Source organism: Labrus bergylta, chromosome 9, assembly GCF_963930695.1.
Source record: "Labrus bergylta chromosome 9, fLabBer1.1, whole genome shotgun sequence".
NCBI lineage: Eukaryota > Metazoa > Chordata > Actinopteri > Labriformes > Labridae > Labrus > Labrus bergylta.
In genome coordinates, this window is record NC_089203.1 from 30,161,459 (window position 1) to 30,183,445 (window position 21,987).

The window sequence follows — 21,987 nt, forward strand, 5'->3', positions numbered from 1 at the left end:
CATGATGAAATGAGCCAATTAAGCGGCGCGCTTCTGCTCGGGCAGAGATGCGTCTCTTAATGGGTGACATACGCTCACAAGAATGCCATGTCCTCTCCACCTCATTATCATGCTGCTATTAGCCATCACTCATATCAACTAGGAGGCACACTTACACCCGGCAAATGGGCGTTCATCCATGTGCCTGTAATGCACTTGAGCGACTGGAACACAACAGGAAAACAACCCACTGGTTTCTGCAGATCGCTCTTCCATTAAATCAGACAGTGGATGTGTAAAACGAGGGGGTAGTGGTCAAACGGAGAGCAGACCCTACACATTAGAAAGATCAGGATAAAAAAGGAACACTGAATAGTCATTCTTTAGTTAAATATTTTCTATGCTCATAATATAGTTTGACATTCTCATACTTCACAACAATCACTTGAATCCCCGTTTAAAGTCTTGCAGATGCTATTAAGTCGGACTTCCTGTGCGTGCACTACAGCGCAGTTTGCTGCCACTCTAGTCAGTGCTCGTGTTTCTACACCAAGCTGCAGCATGCGTCACGCTGGACAGAATAGAACGAGTCGGACATGAAGTCAGACCAGGAAATGCACAGTGTCCTGTCAATTTCAAAATTAAACACAGTATACAGACTCATGATCATATTTTTCATCACTTTATCAAACTACAATCAGATATGGATTTCATGTTGGACCTGAGCTTTGAGTTTTACCTTCTGAATTCAGAAAACTTGGTAACCAGTTCGATGCCACTATCGCTTGATAATGCTCTTGACTTTTCTTTTAACTCGTTCTGCAGAGAGGGGACAAAAAGCGCTCTGATGTCCGTGGGGTAGAGTAATGTATCTTATGGTGCATTCACCATTATATTATTTCATTTCAAACCTTATAACCGGAGATAATGTGGGTCCAGTCTCAGCTCTAACAGCTTTGCCCATGTCAGCTGATACGCATGAATAGAAAATGTCTTCCGATGTAACATGAAACTCATCTCCTTCTTTGGAGGGGTGATGGGGGAGAGAGCCAGAGAAAGACACTCCATGTTCTGACCCTCCAGTTTCCGTATGCCGTCTCTGATTTCCACCTCTGCTTCTGATCACTTTGAAAATCTGTCTGGAATAAAACGGAATGAGCTCATCTCGTTTTCCCTCATTTTCATCATTATTCTTGTGATACATCTTCGTGTCTTTGCATCATTTGCAACTAGCCGCACATCAGACCACGTCCCCTCAACCGTTTAAAGGATCAAATCAGGCCAAAAATCATCCAGTGTGTAGCCACCTTAAGCTGAGTGTAAAGTTGTACCGTACCTGCTCAGGTGCTCCTAATTATCTGGTTACAGTCTAAAAGTGACACACCCCCTTGCACACAAGATGAAGATTTTTCAGTGATATTTATGGTCTTGGTCTTGGTCTTGTCTCAGAGCACTCTGGTCTCGGGTATGTCTTGGTCTCAGTTACTGTGGTCTTGACTACACCCTGAAGAAGGCGGATTGTGCCGCTACATACGGGTTGTTACGCAGCTGTTTGAAGACGTATTGATATTTTTAACATATCCATCCTGACAGCCATTTTTTTTTACCTTTTTTTTTTCAGACGAGTCCAAACCTTTGTTTGAACTTCCGAGCCCTCCAGACTCTCGTTCTCATCCCGTCTAGTTACTGTCTTTTTATTTTCTGATGCAATAATTAACGAGTGTTTCTATACACACTTGTTTTGAGTTTTCCTGAACTGAAAGACATACGAGCGTGCTGTTATAATAATAAAATAATAAAAATGCAGAAACAGTATGAGAAGCACACCTCTACCTTGTTTATCTCATCTACTCGCAGGCTTTGATGATTGACACGTCCTGTGATTTATGGAAAAACTAAAATCTGACAACTGCTCCTCTATCTCGTTCATCCTTTGTGTCTGTACAGAGTGGAAATAGCCTTCTCTCTCTATCTCTCCCTCTCTTCTTTCCCTCTGTGATTGAAGCCTGCACGGCTCAGATTAGCAGACGCCACCCCTTCTAGCTCCTCGTATCTGACCCCCCGGGTGTACTGTAGCTGCGGGGGGGCCGAAGCATATGCAGCGTCTGACAATGTGGGAAGAAGAAAAACCTGACAGGAGACAAGAGAACCTGAGAGGAGATTTCACTAATTCATCATTAACAGGAAAGAAACCTAAAGTCCAAAATGAACCACACATTTGTACTTAAACGACCAGATAAAAAAATCTGATGAAAGATGAGTCCTCCTCCTCATTTATGGGTCAAATATCCAAAAGCTCACATCTGATCCATCAGAGTAACAATGCCTCCTCAGTGTTCTCCTTCCTTTCCATCTCGTACCTTTTTTTTCTGCAGAGGCCTCATGCTGCTCCGAGGACTCTCTCGTCTTTCCCTCCTCACAAAATAAATGGTCACATGCCTTGCAGCTCTTGTTTCATTTTTCCCGCCAGATGGCAGGTCCGAGGCAGACACTTGCACGGGGCGACGCGCTCATCAATCCATCAGGCTCGTTTCAATGTTAATGGGGAAAAAGTGTCGCTTAATTTGTCTCTGATGAGGACGCACTTAAAACGCTGACATTGTCTTCTCGTTATATCGTCGACGAGCTGTCGCTTCAGGTCACACAATAATGCATCTTGAAAGTAATACAGGAACTGGATCATTATGGAGGGTAAGGCAGATCTCTCAAAGTAAAGCCCCTGGGAACCGGAGTTGAAATATTAAAATGTAATGTATCATTAAGCTTCTACGAAAATCTGAGTGTAAATAAACATTCATAATTACTCAAAAACATCGTCAAAAACATCTTATTCTGCAGCTCTGGTCATTTCTCAGGACTGTGTGGGTATGGCAGCTCTCACATGTCAATCACAAATTTCCCGCATTCATGGTGTATTGAAATCGTTAACGGAGCTAGCAGTGCCATTTTGTAACATCTCGATCTGTCAGAATCATCGACACAAAGAAACCGCCGACATACTGTTTGGACAACGGAGTGTTTTGTGTGTTTAAGAAATTGTCAAGCTCTGCATATATATATATATATATATATATATATATATATATATGTATATATTGTCTCAAGTCTGACTGTGAATCAAAACAATGTGCAGACATTAAGTCCATTTTCCCCCACAAAGCAGACAATCGATTTTCAGTCCTCGTTAATGTCAGAGGATCTGAGACAGTAGCCTGACCTTTTCTCTGCTCATGCTGACTAAGACGTCTGAGAGGAAGGACTTTCTAATAAGACTGAAACTGAAGTGTTGAAATCAAGACAAAAAGAAAAGGAAACTTAAATAAGTAATCAAAACAGAATTTTGCAGTTTTAAAGTACGCCCTGTGACATGTTTGTGATCTGGAAAGAGACATGTTAATGTTAAAGTCGACCTATAATGCTGACCCCATTTTCAAACTCCAATATGGCGCTACAATGCTGGATGTGTGATCACGAGTTAAACGCATGTTGGAGTAATTCCAGGATGAGTCTGCAGAGGGCGCTAAACAGCTTCACTCCATAGTTCAAAGAATTTCATCAGTCGGTTTCAAGCCTCTACATCAGCCGATGAAACCTCAGCCCTCCCCTGGCAGCCCTGCAGCGTTCTGCCTCCCCCTGAACGCTTCCAGAGAGCTGGCCAATCATCAGAGAGTCAGCACGCTTTGTGGGGCGCCTAAAGACACAGCAGAGGCTGAAATAAGGCTTTTTATTGACGCCAGTTAAGATAAATAAGATGTTTTTTGAGCTGTAAATCATGTAAAGCTCTGCAGGTTGAATGGTGAACATAATGACAATACAGGATCTTTAAAGGGTCATTTTGAACTACTCCCACATACATTTTCATGTATGTTCGACATTCCAACACGAGCGCAGACGCGGTTACATCAGAGCGCAGCAGCAGTAATATGCCATTGTGAAAAGTCTTACTGCTGTATCCTTCAGGAGAGGCGTTTGACAAAAAGGCCTTTGTGAAAACCTCTGACCTCAACGAGGAGCCGTGAAGAGGAGACATATTGCATAATGTCATTTCCACATTCATGACACATGCATACATACTGCTCTGAATGAACGGAGCGCATTGACTATTCATTCGCTGAAAAGAGCGCATGACCTTGAAACTACCACAGCTTCAGTTTTACATTTTCAAATCGATTTCTCCTCTCACCTATTGCTTTAAATTACAGCAACACGGCTACATGCATGGATTTGTGTATAAAGGGGGGCAATAAATATGTGTGAGAACATTTATAGAAAATAAGCTAAAAGGCTATAACCCCCTCACATACTCACACAATGTGTCCTACGGGGATAATCAATTCTTCTCTCCATTTGTTTACTACTTTCCCATGTATAGAAAAGCTGTGATTTTTTTTCCGAGGCACTTCAAACCAAATCAATCATAACACCTAAACAGGGTAATTAAAATGTCTCCCATCCCTCTGAGACACAAATGTAGATATCTCGCCGGATGATTCAGAGCCTGGAGCGTCCCAGAAGAGGCACACCTGGAGCCGGTTGTGATGCAGGCGTTAACTCAAGGGCGTTTCATAAGAGAGAGAGAGATGGCTATATTTTGGATCAAATCTGTGACATTTCCAATCAGCGGACGCTTCTGCTTAGCAAGCCTTACATACCTGCTGCCCCCTGTGTGATTAATCAAACAATCTCTGACACATGCAGGTTAGTCAATTATCTCTTCTGCCAGGGTAGCAGGGGGGTAGTTTCCAGGACCCCTAGGGCAGATAAGTTCTTGCTTCAAGGATTCAAAAGGCAGCAGAATCGCAGTAAAAATAGGGCAGCACAACAGCTGGCTTCTCCTCCCCAGAGGTTTGAATACATATTTGATGAAGGTATAGTATCTGGGATAACACATGCACACACATACTTTGGCAGTATTGCATGGTTTTTTCCCTCACAATAGCTATTGTGTGAAGCGAACAAAGATGCGTAACCAGTCGAACACATCTTGGTAGATGGGTCTATAGATGGTGGAAGCATACACCGGTGCATCTGGACTCAAAACATCTGGATGCAATTCTGTTGAAATCAGGCAACAAATGTTTGCTGTTTTTACCTGAGTTAACATAAAGCGGTGCATTTAGTGGCTGGCAGAGCATGAGGGGGCCTCCTGTGTGGCTGGGAAACGTTTTCAGAGCGCAGAGTGCAAAAAAATCACAAACAGCATATGGTCTGTGATGGATTTCCATATTTTAAGTATGTAACAGCAAATGTCTGTTAAAGAGTTGACCTCTGCAGAAAAAACGGGCCTTTAATTTCCACCTTTCAACGTTATGCAGGATCACAATTTGTACCCCAATTTCTTGCATCAGTGAGTTACAGAACTTTTTTTACATTTCATTTATTAAGCTCTGCTGCTTTCCTTCGGGATGTCTACTTCGGGGGGGGGCGACATCATTGGCCATTATTAGCAGCTTTATGTTTTTAAACGTGTGTAAAATTAACACATTTATAGAAGTCAACTTTGATTATGAGCCCGTTCACGCTGCTTTGCTTGAAAGCCCTGGTAAGGTGCATGTTATCAGCATTTGGTTGTCATTGTTCAAACAGCATTCACAAACTGTACATTATATTTTAAATTAGCATAATGTGAAGTAACACACTCGTATTTATTCTTAGTTAATTGTGTGACACTTTTCAGTGTGTGCCATTAATCATGATTGCAGAAGTATTATTTCATCTACATTGTTCATTTGTTTGGAAAATGAAAACGTGCTTTGGTTCTCGGCCAAATGAAGGAGAAAAAAAAAGAAACGGGCACTCGTTTGGTGCTGCAGCACAACTGTTCCATCCATCCATTATATACACCACACCCCTTTTTCCCATTTGGGGCTGCGGGGGTGTTGGAGCTGATTCCAGCTGTCATTGGGCGAGATGTGGGGTTACACCCTGAACTGTTCACCAGCCAATCACAGAGCTGACATATAGAGACAGACAACCAGCCACACTCACAGACACTCACGGGTAATTTAGAGTCAGCAGTTAACCTAACGAGCATGTCTTTGGACGCCGGAGTACCCAGAGAGAACCCACACATGCACGAGGAGAACATGCACAGTCCACACAGGAACCCAGGAACCTCCTCGCTGTGGACCACGATGCAAACTGTTGCTAGGAGACCAAAGTTTTTACTTTTTGGCTTTTGAAAGCCGAGTCCCACTTTGACACAGTGAACCATCATATGGCATTAAAACAACCACCCAGCTTTGTACGTGGGAGCTCCTGAGCTCTCAGGTCTCATAGGGTCCTTGGGATTGTTAGTGGACGGCCTGCCTGGACTCCTCCCTCGTTTGTCCCTATCCTTCTTCCTGTATCTTTCTCTATCCCATTTTTCAAGCCCGGTACAGTTTCGGCAGATGTCTGTTCATCATGAGTCTGGTTTTGCCCAAAGATTTCTGCCTCTTTAAGGAAGTCTTTTCTTGCCACTGTGCTAAATGTTGCTAAAGGGCTCATGTTGGATTACCGTTGGGTCATTGTAATATAAAAATGGAAAGTTTCCTTGATATGAATTGATTGCTTCATCTGACGAACATCATCTTGTTTCATTCAAGTTGATATCAGTTAAATAAAGACAACTATTTGTTAATGCTAGCATGATGGATATGTTTGGAGCCGAGGTAACCGTGGTCCTCCCTCGCCGGTCGCAGGTGTCCATGCTCTCCTGTGATGATTGATGCGGCTGACTGTGAGGCGCCGCCGTCGCCATTTAATGGTTTGTAATCAGAGACGTCGAGCTGCAACTTTATCATCTGCAACAGCGAGGAAGCGCCTCACCTGTTCTCTTTCTCCCTCATTACTCATGCAAATATACATAATGATAACTAATGAATAGTGACACCATGCCTCCCTGGTAATTGGAGGTAGTTGTGGAAACCATTATGGCCTCTTTTTTCCCTTGTTCTTCTTTTAAAGAGGGTCCACCGAGGGGATGGGCATCCAGGCGGGACTGGCGCCAACGCTGTTTAGTAGAAATCGTGATTATTATAAAAAGAGGCAGATGACTGGTGGTGCTTTGACACCAGTGTTTCACTCACCGGGAGGCCAAAAGACTTGTCATGGATGTGCTCGTTGCTTGTTTTTCTTTTGAGGAGAGGTCACAAGCCCAGATTGTTCCGGACCTCCTGCGTGGCACCGCATGAGGTCCTGCTTGCTGAGTGCTAAGATGAAAAAAAAAAAAAAAAGAGTCTGTGCTAAAGCAGTTCTTCCCTTGCAATACACTGCAAAGTGCTTTTAGTTCAATTACAGCTCTCCCGATCCATAATTATATAAGACACTGTGGGAATGGCAGATAAATGATCATAATTATTTCTCCATTGAGACTGAGATCTATATCCATCTCCATTAATAATTATATAATAATTATAATAATAATGCTTTGTAATGTACACGTGTATTTACATTAAAAAGTGGGACATGCTTTTGAACCTCTTGCTTCCACTGCTGGATAAAAAGTGAGATGTTGATTTAAAGAGTTTTTAGTTTGCTACGTCAGTAATATAACCACTTGACCTGACCAATGCATAACCAGCACAGGCATGTGGACGTTAAATGTAGAGACTGAGATGATAAAGGTATCTTACTATCTGATCAGACATTAAGGAAACATGCTATGTTGAAGTGCTGGCTTCTCTGACAACAATGCAGCAGCCAGTATGTCCTCCTTCTAACTTTAGATTCTGCTCCTGAATGTTCTGGATTTGTTTGGACCAGAGAAGGTAGGCGCTTTTAAAGCACCCCCTACACGGCCGTTTTGGACGCCCCTCAGTTTGTCAGATATGAGAGCAGTTATCAGGTCAACAGGTGTTGCAGCGATGGAAGCGGGTCAAGAGAAGTGGTTCAGATAGAAGTGATTGTACCCGACCTAAAAAGCCTCTGCATGTTTCTAATAAGCTCCACGAGCAGAAACGTGCTCAAACTAGGATCAATATTGGAGATGCTTTTGAAAAATGGAGAGAGGTTAGAACACAGAAAGGTTTACAGACCCATGCAGAGCTGGATAAACACTGAAGCTTCAGTGACAGCTCTCTACAATGTTTAGAATTTAGACTGCAGTACCCATTTTAAACACTAGGTGTCAGAGTTACATATTGCTCTATTAACCTTTAAGGAGGACAGACGGCTCTCAGTGTTAGCACTTCTAATGTTAGCTGAACCCTGAAAACCAGTGTTTGATCCTTTCACTTGCAAAGTAGTTTTATTATTTAGGAAAATTGACATACTCAATCACCAATGTTTTGCAGATTCTTTTGAGGGTACTATCGTTATAAGACAAAAGTTTAGCATATTGAAACTAAACTGTTATTACTTCTTGCACATATTGTCCATATTTGTGCAAGAAGACCCCCTTAAATCTACCCGGCCTTAACTCACTAATGAAAGATTTGTTCTTGTTGATCCAGTGACTGTGATGTTTGGAGCTGCACTACCTCCACTGAATTCAGATTTCAAACCAGACCTCGGTTCTATGGACACATGGCTGCAAGAAAGAAAGAAAAAAAAAATCAAAGGGATCCATCACTGACCCCAATTTTCCAGGGCTACTTCATAATTCAGTTTGATCTGAATACATTTCTCTCTCGCCTTTCACGGCACACCCTACAGAGTTGCCACAGAATCACAGTCGGTACTAATGAGAAGTGGAAGACAGAAACTCCTTCAAAGTCCTCCACTCGCAAGATAAAGGAAAGTCTTCGCAGGCTATTTCCTTATGCTAATTCGCCTTTAACTGTGAGATGTACACAGGAAAAAGAAAGTTACTTGGACTCAAATAAGACGACGACTTGGGCATGTGAAGCTTAATGAAGGTCTGCTGAAATGCTTCATACATTCTTGATGAGTAAATATGCCATGCAGAGGTTAGAAACAGGGGTTACGCTTTATTTGGCCAAGCTCCCGATGTATGGACGGACTGGTTCACCTTTTGTTATTTACTGTATAAATTAACTCATGAATCATTCACACAGCATCTATGAAGGAGCGGGACCAACACATTAATAAATAATCTACTATGCCAGGAGGCCTTTGGGGTGTGAGAATCCAACCGCCCAACATTTAGGGGGTGTTTTTGATCCTTCTTTCTGTCACTGAATCCTGAAACTGCAGAGCTCTGCCTCCTTCAATTCTTGAGACAGACAGATGCACAAATTGCTGCATGCTTTTCTCTCACTCTCTCTCTGTCTGTCTGTCTCTCTCTCTCGCTCTCTCTCTGTCTCCGTGCATTTTGCCAGGAGTGAGTTGGATGCTAAAGGTGTGCAGAAATGATCATTACTATCTAGCGACTCCTGCCTGCACTGCCATGGCAACAGAAAGCAAATGTGACCGTGAGATGTGTTCCAGTCGCTGGCAAGCTGAAAAGCAGAGCCCCTTCAAGGACTTGGAGTAAACAGACACATTTGCCCAATGGAGTGGAGCTGATAGGTGTTCTATGCTCAGGCTTTATAACTCATTTCAAAGCACTCCTCCATTTTTTTTTTCCAACTCTTTCTGGCAACTCAATGTCATTTTGCAAACCCTGATTTAGGTGTCAGACTCTTCTGGAGAGATTTCTGAGCTCTAATTCCCGTCTGACATAATTAAAGTCTAACTTTTCTTCAGATATTAAGATACTGCAACACTCATGGTTGGCTTTTTTTAGCCAAATCTTGAGCGCATGTTTACTTTTAACCAACCCTTTTGCCAAAAAATTTGATTTTTTTTTGTACTTGTTGCCAGAAAAGGGTTATTGAAAGGCATCGCTGGAAGCTACCCAACAACTTTCACTTCATGATTGGTCTTCAAAACAGAGATGTGCAAGAACTTTTTTTGACGGACAAATTTTTACAGACTAGCAGCCATGAAGAGGCAGAAAGCAGCGGGATGCCAGATAGCTGTGAACCAGCTTCAAGAAATGAACTAGCATCAGACGTACGAAGATGTTACGTGGCAACAAGATGCTTAAAAAACTGGCAAAGACATTTTTAACTTTTTACAAAATGTCCGACAGTTTGACTAGGCAAAATAAAAATGTTGTTGTTTCCCACAGAGAACCCATAAATTAAACATAATAAAGATATCAAATCTGAATGATAACATGTGATGCACGCTCCTGCAGAGAAAAAGGGAGACCTACACAGAGAACCGCAACATAACGGAGTGAAGTGATGACAGATAGAAAGCATTGTTTGATCATGAAGCCTGATGTTCCTCCTGTTCTTTGGATTCATTAACAACAATGCAGCAGCCAGTATGTCCTCCTTCTAACTTTAGATTCTGCTCCTGAATGCTCTGGATTTGTTTGGACCAGAGAAGGTAGGTGGTTTTAAAGCACCCCCTACACGGCCGTTTTGGACGCCCCTCGGTTTGTCAGGTATGAGAGCAGTTATCAGGTCAACAGGTGTTGCAGCGATGGAAGCGGTCAAGAGAAGTGGTTCAGATAGAAGTGATTGTACCCGACCTAAAAAGCCTCTGCATGTTTCTAATAAGCTCCACGAGCAGAAACGTGCTCAAACTAGGATCAATATTGGAGATGCTTTTGAAAAATGGAGAGAGGTTAGAACACAGAAAGGTTTACAGACCCATGCAGAGCTGGATAAACACTGAAGCTTCAGTGACATCTCTCTACAATGTTTAGAATTTAGACTGCAGTACCCATTTTAAACACTAGGTGTCAGAGTTACATATATTAACCTTTTAATATATATATTTAACATATATATTTAATATTATATATTAGCTCTATTAACCTTTAAGGAGGACAGACGGCTCTCAGTGTTAGCACTTCTAATGTTAGCTGAACCCTGAAAACCAGTGTTTGATCCTTTCACTTGCAAAGTAGTTTTATTATTTAGGAAAATTGACATACTCAATCACCAATGTTTTGCAGATTCTTTTGAGGGTACTATCGTTATAAGACAAAAGTTTAGCATATTGAAACTAAACTGTTATTACTTCTTGCACATATTGTCCATATTTAACAAAGGACCCCCCCCCTCTTAATACATAAACATAAACATGTCAAAACATCAAAACAAAGCAGCATCTCCTCATTCATTGATTATATTCATCGAGGTGAAGTCATGCTTCCACATGATGAACTGCATATTCCACTAATAACCAGATACGTTTTTTTTCATTGTTAATAGAGGTCTGTATTTTCCGTCCATCGCACTTTAATGTTTTTTTTTTTCCCAAACCATGTAGCCTGTCTTTTCTGTATGAACTGTGTGATGAGTTATTTTGACATGTCGGGGCCGAACGCATGACAGATATGTCACGGCGGGACCTCAACCGAGACATAATGACACGACTGACAGGGAGCACTGACACCACATTTGCATATCAGAATAGAGAAGGAATCTCTTTACCTTAATCAGTACGGTACTCTTTTTAATATAACCTTTTGTAATGTGGATATTTTTATTGATGCAACACATTTGAATGATGCGGATATCATGAACTATAATTATTAATACGAGTCTGATTTTCATCGTCTGCTCTGTTTCTTAAACGGTGATTAATTCCACTTGACGACTACTCAGAGGTGAAGAGAACTTGGACATCCTCCCGAAAGGTGGAGGTCTCAGCTAACTCCCCGTAGCCTCCTAAATCATCTTTCGCTGAAGGGCAGCAAGGTTAAGCAGGTTCAACAGTGCAAATAAATAATGAATTCAATAAGGGTAATTAAGAAAGCACATCAGAAGAGCGGCGCGCGACCTCCCGGCCTCACACACGACCCCAGACTTTAAACCCCCTCCCGGCGAGCTCTCCTCGTCTTTAAACTACAAGCTCCATGACTCCTGATTCAACTTTCATTTTTAGGTCTTTCTCAGAGGTTGGGAAATCTACAAATCCCTCATAATCCTAATTAATTAACACTGTGGTGAGACAAACCGCAGTTATCTATCACTGTTGGCCTCTCTTGTCGAATGAACAGAGCGATTTCTTGATTTCTGTCACTGCGAGGTGAAGACCCGTCACCGCCACATTGAGGAAAGGCTTAGCAGTCGTCCCGTGGGTCTGGTGGTATTGATTCAGTTGATGAAGCAGGCTATAAGCAACACATTAAAGTGTTCTGAAATAAGGGAGATAATCCTGAAATAACAATGTAGAGAGCATAATGACTAATGCAAATGACTGAATCCATGTGATCGAGGTCGAGAGAGCTTCAGTCAGCTAATTGATCCCCGAGCATCTACAAACGTCTACACCATGCTTTCTTTATTTAAATGAAGAGCTTTAAAATACTCTATTCTAAGATCGTCAAAAGAACTAACAGTTAAACGATACAATCTCAGATTTTTTTAATGATTAAATTACATATATATATATATAGTCTTTTTTTGGATGGGGGGGCTTTTTGTGCCTTTATGGTAGAGACAGGCCAGTGGATCGAGTCGTAAATCAAACAGAGAGAGAGAGAGAGAGAGAGAGACTGGCCAACAGTGGTTCTCAGCTCGTCTAACCTCTTTTCGACCAATTAGATTTATTTTTATTGAAAGATTGTGGAGTTTGGACCTCAGTCAGTACAAAACATGTGACAGAAGTAAGAAACCGCACAAAACAAACATGTTTGAAAAGTGTTTCAGAGACATTTTTTACACAAGCTTTTTTCCAGGCACACATTCACAACCCACTGAAAATGGCTCCGTGACCCACCTCTGGGTCCCGACCCACCAGTTGAGAACCATTGACTTAAGCCACGTTTCCACCAAGCGGTCCAGTTCAGTCCCGTTTGGTATGGTACCCATTTATTGGCATTTCCACCATCAAAAGTTGGGAATGGAACCAAAATAAGTGATCCGTACCGTCCTACTTTTTTGGTACCCTTCTGTTGGAGTGCCAAGGGTACCGCTCTGACCCCAAAGGGTCCCTTTTGTTTCCTGTGTCCCGTTCTTCTTCTTCGTTGAACTTAATTAATAGCGGGCTACACTGTGTTGGGCTGCTATGATGTCACACTATTTCGCAGCTGACTCTCTGCTTACCAAATAAGGGTACGGTTGGCTTTGGAAACCCAAGCAAGATCAGGGTTTAACATACCAAACTGTACTGAACCAACCCGCGCCGCTTGGTGGAAACGGGTCTTTAGTGAAAGGAGCCACAGGTGGGACTCAAACCCGGGCTGCCCGCCTGAAAGACCACAGCCTGTGCATGTGGGGCGTGCGCACCAACCACTACACTCCTGGCGCCCCCTTCAGGCATATTTTAACCTAAACAGAGAAAATGTAATCAAAGCAACACAAGATAATAGAAACATTAGGTTTTTAAGAGTCTTGGGATTAAATTGATGCAAACTAAATAAAGTGCTATACTACTCGTCCACTCGCCTTTATTAGAGAGGACAGCTGAAGAGAGACAGGAAGCTTTGGGAGGGAAGAGTGGGCGACGACATGCAGCAAAGGGCCGAGGTCGATTCGAACCCAAGGGCAACAGCCTCTGTACATGGCGTCATAACCACTAGGCTACCAGCGCCCCCCCCCTGAAGTCCACATGTTGATGCGTCATCGGACGAGATCATGAACCCTACTGTAGATCGGCCATCAGTGTGTAAATGTGTTTGAATGTGATGGGCACGTCGCATAGCAGCCCTCCGCATGAATTAAACTGCATGTGTGAAAGGGTGAATGTTTTCTGCAGCGCAGCGCGCTCTGAGTGGTTGGAAGACGAGACCAGTGCTGTGTGAGTGCAGTCCATTTACCATTTATACGTGTTGCAAAATTGTCACATCTCCAATACCCCGACACCCCCATGAGTCATTTTGAAAACTAGCTGTGTAAAGAGGACCTGTGGGTTTTTTAGAAAGCTACACGGAGGAGTACAAACTTGTAAATACTTTTGATACCAGTGTGAATGTGTAAAGCACAGAAATCACTTTGTGGCGCTGACTGTTTCCCATTAACAGCAAAAAGCTTTTCATATGGAGGCTGGACTGAAGTGTATGAACACACTGGACGTGGCTCTGAGTCCCACTCGGCCTCCATGTTTAACAACACCCTTTTCTGTTGTCACCGTTGTACTTCAATCCCTCCGAGCCAGCGGACACTTGGTTCGGCTGATCCCCTGTGATTTCAGCATTTGCGGATTTGAACTATAGTGATCTACATCTGGTTAACTGCACTGGTTACCATTCATCTCCAGAAGGCGGAGGATTAAATCAGTCTATTTACAAGTGCTGCCCTTAATCCATCAAGGAGCTCTGACGCATTACACAGCGCATGTTTGATGTCACATGCACATGGGTGAGTATGAACGATAACGACAAAGAGACGGAGGGGGAGAAAAAGGAGGAGATATAAAGGAGTATCTTCAGGTATACCTTTGCCTCAGAAACATGACTCGGGTAAATATTTCACTGGCAGACAGCCATGGTGGATATGATAAATAGATAGAGTATAGAAGCAGCCAGCTAGATTAGTTCATAGGAAGAAAGGTTCAGATAATAACTCCTCGGTATCATCAGTTACCCTAAGCGACTTCGTATGACAGAGAACATATTTCATGTCTAAAAGACACATCACTCCTGACAGTAACCCCCAATGGGTCACTCCAGAGCATATCTTTTATGGTAGATTTCACAGGAAAAAAAAAAGGTTAAAGGACACGAAAAGCCCCTCAGTACTTTAAGGTGTAGCTTCAGCTTCATATCAAGTTGTGCTAAGGCTTGATTGGCAGCTCCACATTGAGTCGTAAGGAGACAATTTTCTCTCCAGAACATTTTAAAGAAAGTAGACAATGAGAAGAATTTTAGTCAATATGCGGTTCGTGCACAATACTTGCAGAAGGTTTGAGAGTCTTGGCTCGACTGTAAACAGGGGCGTGTCCAGACTTTTTGAATGGGGTGTCCCAACCGAGGCACTGACTTATGCAGGGGCGACCTGAGGCGCGATGTGCACACATACAAAATGGCCAGACTAGGCAAATAGCCAATCACAGTTTAAGATATTTGGTCCGGCACCTGGGTGGCTGTAATAGAGTCGGTCGTCTCTCAACCCCAGCTCCTGCAGCCACATGTCCGATGTCTCCTTGGGCAGGACACTTAACCCTGAATTTCTCCGGCTGCTTCGTCCGCAGCGTATGAATGTGTATGAACGGATGAGTTAATACTGATGGACTCTTTACTCAGCAGCCTCTACCATCAGTGTGTGAATGTGTGTGAATGGATGAGTTAATACTGATGGACTCTTTACTCAGCAGCCTCTACCATCAGTGTGTGAATATGTAGGTTTGACCTGCGGTGTAAAAGCGCTTTGAGTCGTCAGAAGACTAGAAAATAAATCTACAAGCTAAAGTCAGTTTACCATTTATAATTTAGCTGGTGTGGCCAATCAGATTTCAAGGTTGGCCCATGCCACTCCTGGCCACCCCTCTGGACACGCCCCTAGAGTGGAGAGCCAAGCATTTTAGACATCAATCTCAGAAGCGATTGGCTATCATCATGACATGAACGTATAGCCTCTAGAAGCAAAAGACAACTTCTGGAGGCTTCTGGTGACGCCAGTGGTTCGAAACAAACTGGACTTCAAGCCAAAGACTTTCCTTTTTGCAAAAATAAATAAACCAATTCATTCTGCCTCATTTTCTCTCTACACTGAAAGAATGTGTTCACAGAGATTTGATAGACATGAACAAAGTATGAGTGCATATTTGGCTCTTAAATGTCACATAAGTAAGCTATGTGTCACCCTCAATGTTTATGGGATATAAACGATAATTTAAAAATCATACTTCAGGACTATAGCATGGATTGATCTGTGCAGAATGAGCATAAAACAACATCTTAAAACACACTTGAACACATAAGGTTATGTCCCCCACGTGGAATTTGCATGAAAGTGGCCTCTAGCAATTTCTGGTTTGCAACATGGAACAACATGCACACAATTTGCCTCAGCATGTAGTGTGCTTGTTAAAGTGTGAGATTGAGGGGGTCTATTTCCTCGGGTCTACCGTCTATAACATGTCTCCCTGAGGGGGAAGTCATGCAAACATGAATGAAGAGGCTCCCTGTGAGGCGGGGCTCGGTGCCTCGATGCCTCTCGGGGTGCCTCATAGTGGAGCAGACAAAGTAGAAAGAGGTGCCAAAGCCACTCCGCGGTGCTTTTGTCGAGATGATGTACAGAATATGTATTCCTGACTGCTGCGAGGAGTGTAGGAGTAGTGTGAAAAGCCACAGCTAAGGTGTAAAGACATTTCAAAATGATGAATCTTTTTCACCCCCGAAATTAAATAATTAAAAAGCACCAAAATAAATACGAAGCCTGTTCAGGGAAGGTGCTATTCTCAGCTGCTTTGAGTTGTAAGAAAAAAACCCTCATGGGAGGAAGAGTGAAATCTCACTGAACTAAAAATGACTCTGCATGTAGAGACAATATAATGTGTGCATTTTAATCTGTTATTGTATTCAAATGAGATTATTATTTGCATGATTTTTATTAAAGGAAGGATGTGCAACTTTTTGTTCCAGTAGATGTCGCCCATGAGCCCCGGCATGAAACCAAAACAAACAGCTGTTTGGTCACACCTCCTCCATACTGAAGCCTCCACTCGAGTTCACATGAAGCGGTTTAGCACAAGCGGAAGACAAAATTGTCCTTGTCTCGAGCTGCAATCACCTGTGTCCTGCATTGTTGTGTTAGCATGCTAATGGTAGCGCTCTTTAGTTAGCTCGTAGCATAAATTGTAATCGTAAACTGACACAGAATGAGCGTGATCTAAAAACTCTTACTAACATCCAAATAATCAGTGAGTATGTTCTTCTTCTTCTCTCTAGTTCTTGACTAAAACAGCTTTTATACACAAGGGGAGGAGCCGGCCGTCCCGTCCATGTAAACACGGCTCTGACAACAACACAGCCAGCGGGACTCGAGCTTCTCCCTCATTGTAGACAGTCAGGACTCAGAGACACATTTACACAGGACAGACTTTATGATTTATTTACAAATCAGTAGAATCCCAATGATGATTCAAACTGTGGGGAACAGTATCATAAAAACAAACCTGATGTATGACAGAATAATAAAACATATGCAAAGTATTTACAGTGTGCTATTTAGTCAATGAAAAGAGCCATCTCCTGCTGGATGGTTATATTGAACCATACAAGTACGTTATTGTATTCCATCCTTTGCTTTCATGTGTTGATGTCTCCATTTGCATAGGCCAGATAAAGACATCACAAGCAGCCTCAGCTTGCACACAGATCTCTCCCACTCCTTACAATACATTTCCACACTCGTGTGTTGACTCCGCTTGGCAGCAGTGATCAAATCCTTTTTCAGTGGAGAGGGGAGTGTGTGGGCGATCCCACTTTAGCGAGGGATAGCCAGATGAAAGTGCGCAAACAGGCTTTTGTTGCTGGAAGCACGTCCTTTTGCAAGAGAAGAGAAACAGGACTAATTTCGAGGGTGAATCACTGCAATCACAATGCATTGTGACGGCGTTCTTCACGGGAAAACACACCACTGGCTGCTGCTTCAACATTATAATGAAGGGTTGTGTAACCTGAGCACATTTATCAGAGTTGATTTGCAGATGCATGGGCTTAAAGGCAAAGCACTCCACTGTGGTCCGACCCTAATAACCACAACCTGACACATTGCATTTCAAAAGAATTCCTCTCGCATACGTACGCGTGTATATCTAAAGAGCAAAACAAGGTTTACTCCAATCTTACACAGATTGGTTTGGATGCCAAATGCTTGCTTTAATCTTAACACTGTTACATGTATGTGCGATCCACACACATGCACATGCATCTGGGAGCTGCTTGGTGTGAACAGTCATCTTGGCTCCCCTGATCTGGGACTTTGCCAGTGCACTCAAAGCAGCTTTGGAAAGATCGCAGAGTTGGCACTGATCAAGCTCTTTGTTGAATGATCGAAACAAATCAGCTTACGAGGGAGAGTAGTGAAATATTGAACAATTCTGTCTACGAATGAAAGGTTTGTGTGGAAACAAAAATAAAAAAAAACGGTAAGATTACTCCAAGAAACAGATCTTCAAGAGTATCTTACTGGCTTTCTGTGTCGTACTTCCAACTCAAACGGGATAGAACCAATCACAAGACAGAAGGCGGGACATAGCGTTGGGATTAATTGGATCTTTTCATTTTCATCTTTTATCGTCCAATGAATAAGCAGCTCCTGTGGTATGTTTTCAATAATTTGCATCTTACCCAGAATATATATATATATATATATAACGTTTTATTATTTGAAATGAAATCTTCCTGATATTAAACAGGACTGATGAATGAGCAGGGGCGAAAATGAGCTGTACAAGGGGTGGGGGGTATGACTCAGCAAAACGCAGGGATTTTGATGGATGGGAGTTTTTAAAGTCTGCCTCAGTGAGCATGGAAATGGAGCATAGAAATAAAAGTAAAGATGAGATGATTAATATAAAAAGATTGTCTCATCAGTCCACTTTAGTCCAGGGACATTCAGGTGTTATACCCAAATACATCTGTAAACCCAAGACCCACCAGAAGAGCCACCATATTACCTATCATAAGATCATAGATAGTAAAAGGACTTGGTTCTTTTCTCGTCTTCAGACTAAACAAAGTGCTTTAAGCGGACGGCTGTGGCTCAGTTGGTAGAGTCGGCCTCAACCAGAAGGTCACGGGTACGATCCGTAGCTCCTGCAGCAACATGTCCTGGGGTTAAACCTGTGACCTTCTGGTTGAGACCGACTCTACCAACTGAGCCACAGCCGCCACATCATAAGAACCCAGGCACCACGTGATCATGTGCACAAGAAATTTGTATCTTAAAGTATGCTCAAAAAAAGAAAAAATGAATAACTAATTTACCTTACAGTGTAAATTATATTTAGCAAATTGAGTCAAAATGAAAACACTCACACACAGTAGTTATGAAAGGTAACTGCATTACTGGGCTCCTGTGTTAAAATGATCCAAGAAATGAACCAAATTCAGCTTTAACAAACACAAATCTAAACCTCATCATTGCAGTCCTACTAATCAGCCGAATGCATTTGAAATGAGCGTATTGCCAAGGCACTCACTTAACAAGCCACTCATAGAGTAATTAACAGATGGGGGAGCAGCCTGTGGAGTATTTTCAACAAGAACTTCTGATGTACATTTTAATTACTGACAATTTTCCTCCTATTAGTTGAGTTTGGGTTAGAACAGATTTTGATTGGAGTATGTCGGTCTGCTGCGTCCTCCGGAGATGTCGGCTATGTTGGCTCAATTCTCAAAGCGCCGTTCTCAGACATGTCACTGTATGATGACTCGCCTCAAAGGTTTTTTTTTAGAACTTTTCATTTTCCAGGCTGAGCTACACTTTGGCTTCAGAATACAGCAACCACTAAGAGGGACCAATTTGATCTTGCTGCTCTGCAGAAATGGAGCCCATACTTGTCTAGTCATTACCAGAGTGTGCTGCCTTTAAATCTACTGTCTTCTTTTCATCTTGAGTCTGAACACGAGGCCCCGGCTGACAGTATTTCTCATGCTGCAGAGCCGGACAACAACTGAATTCTGCTTTGGTCCTTTTTTCATCTAATAGAAAGTAAATCTTGTAGAATAATGATAATAAAAATATCTGTAAACTGAACAGGTTAAAGGTTACATATTATGCAAAATCCACTTCACCATGTTTCTCTAACTCTAACATGTGTCTCTAGTCTGTCCTCAAACCCCCCAATGATGAGAAAAGTCCATCCTCTCCGTCTTTTGCCTGCTCCACTTTTCAGAAAATGTGTGCTCAAACAGGTTGTTTGGAGATTTTCCCTTCATGACATCACAAAGGGCAGTAGCCCCTCCCCCAGGTGGGTGACACTCCCACAGCTAGGTGTTTGTTCTGCCCTCTGAGTCTGCCTTCTCACCGTCAACAATAGGACATGGAGCGAGAAAGCACTGAGTACACCCAAGCCCTTCCAGAGAGGGGGCGTGGTCAGACACAGCTCATTTACATATTTAAAGGTACAGACACAGAAACAGCCTGTTCTGAGCAGGGCTGAAATAGAGGGGTTTATAGACATGATCAAATACAGGATCAGAGTGGATTTAGAACAAGAAACTTCACACACATGTTTTGAGGAGCTCTGAGAATTATTTACACTGAAGAAGAGGAGGAGGATATGTGACCGTTAAATATGAATCCCTGCACATTTCTACACGTTTGTTGTGTATGTTGATAATGAACAGTTTATGTAAGCATTCATTGGATTTTTCTGGCTGTTCAACTTCAGCTGTTCTATTTCTTTGGTGCTTCTGTCTTTGCAGCTGAAATTAACCTCTGACTGTGCTGGAGCATCCAGTCAGAATCCTAAACACACTTTTAACATCATTAGCTATCAGCCCTTTCTGAGCAGATGTTAACAGACATCCTGGATTACAGACAAAAACAAATACAAATGCAACTTGAATCAATAGCTGCAGGTGAATGGGCAAAAAAACATCTCAAAAGTTATTGAGATGCAGCAGACAAACACAACCTGAGGTCAGTTGTTGCCCTTAAACTCTACTGGTCTGTCTACACAATGGTGTTCATCTGTTCCCATTCATAGTAAAGTTGTGCATTGCTTCTGCTACCAAAACAGAGGCATTTACCACAGCCTCCAGGAGTTGAAATGAATTCTGCAGGGGGGAAAGAAACACGAGTATTGCATGGAGTTGTATGAGATGAGAAGAAATAAGGAAATTCTAAATCGATGCATACATGCACACCCTGCCGCCATCAGTATAGGAACAACTCGGGGCTTGACCAAGGACAAATCGGACATGTGTCTGCAGGAGCTGGGGATCGAGCCCCCGACCTACCGGTTGAGTGATGTCCGACTCCACTAACTGTGCCATAGACACCACTTCTTTTTCTCTAGTCCTGAACTAAAACATCTTTAATACACAAGGGGAGGGGGCCGGCCGTCCCGTCCATGTAAACACGGCCTGACAACAACACAGCCAGCGGGACTCGAGCTTCTCCCTCATTGTAGACAGTCAGGACTCAGAGACACATTTACACAGGACAGACTGGATTATTGAAATATTTATGAGGAACATGATCGCACATTATTCCTTTAAACGTCCAACCAAAAGTTTAAAGCTGACATTGATTAAAGGGTTAATTAGCTGATTCTTTCTGCTCTACAATAATGCCACTAATAATGAAATCATCAAATGTGGTCCATGGGTTTTCTTACAGTGGCAGGATGAACTGTTCAGACTACAGCTCAATTCCGTCTTCACCCTCTGTGCTCTGACATGAGACATACTTTGCCTCCAGATTTGGACACAAAAAAGCACAATTTGACAAAAGATGTTACACAACCAAGATAACATTCTGCTTGTGTTGGTTATCTTCATATAAATCTGAAAAATGTTAAATGCAAATTCATGCTGAGGTGTCTGACTCTCTCTACTGCGGCGCTGTTTAATGATTAAATGCCAAAAACAACATTTAATTACCAGGAAAACATTTAATGAGCAAGTGCATGCCCTTTCCCTGCATAAGCATTGCTTCACACTCACATGGTTCAACTCATTCACACATTGCAGTTTCACAGAGCCGCCTTTTGCAGCTCGCCGCTGAGCAGCATCACCGGGACATCCAGCCGCTGATTGCTTCGCAGAGCACACATCAGCAGAGGCTGTTGAGGAAAGAAAGTGTCTGAATACTTCATTTCACCCGTTCATTTTCCGGCAGCATCTGATCCGACATGTGTCCAGTCGAAAGCGTGGCTCAGTTTGGATACTGTTCCCCGGCACTGCTCCTCCTCATGCGTGTTGTTTTTTTTTAATCTTGGCCCGTTACCTTCCATCTCCGTTTCTCTCTTAAGTGACTGGAGGGGGCGAGAGGCGATGGCAGGGATCATTACATCACAAAACACCCGCAGGTCATTGTCCTCAGCAAACTGCCACGCGACATTACCACAACGCTCTCTACAAGCAAGTGGACAGGTCCTGTGTGCCACAGCGCTGGCACAGGAAGAGGGAGAGGACGGGGGGGAAGAAGTAGAGGAAGACGA

At 42.7% G+C, this 21,987-nt stretch overlaps 1 protein-coding gene across 6 annotated transcripts in view; it reads right to left on the reverse strand.

The window, feature by feature from the left end:
• lingo2 (leucine rich repeat and Ig domain containing 2) overlaps positions 1-21,987 on the reverse strand; it is a 247,861-nt gene that overhangs the window by 128,075 nt on the left and 97,799 nt on the right. Inside the window, exon 4 of one of the 6 annotated variants that reach the window (XM_020652520.3) lies at positions 7,050-7,172. The exons of the other annotated variants lie outside the window; for them this stretch is intronic. The gene's annotated coding sequence lies outside the window, so the exon portion shown is untranslated. The remainder of the gene's footprint in view (positions 1-7,049; positions 7,173-21,987) is intronic. 6 annotated transcript variants of the gene reach the window in all.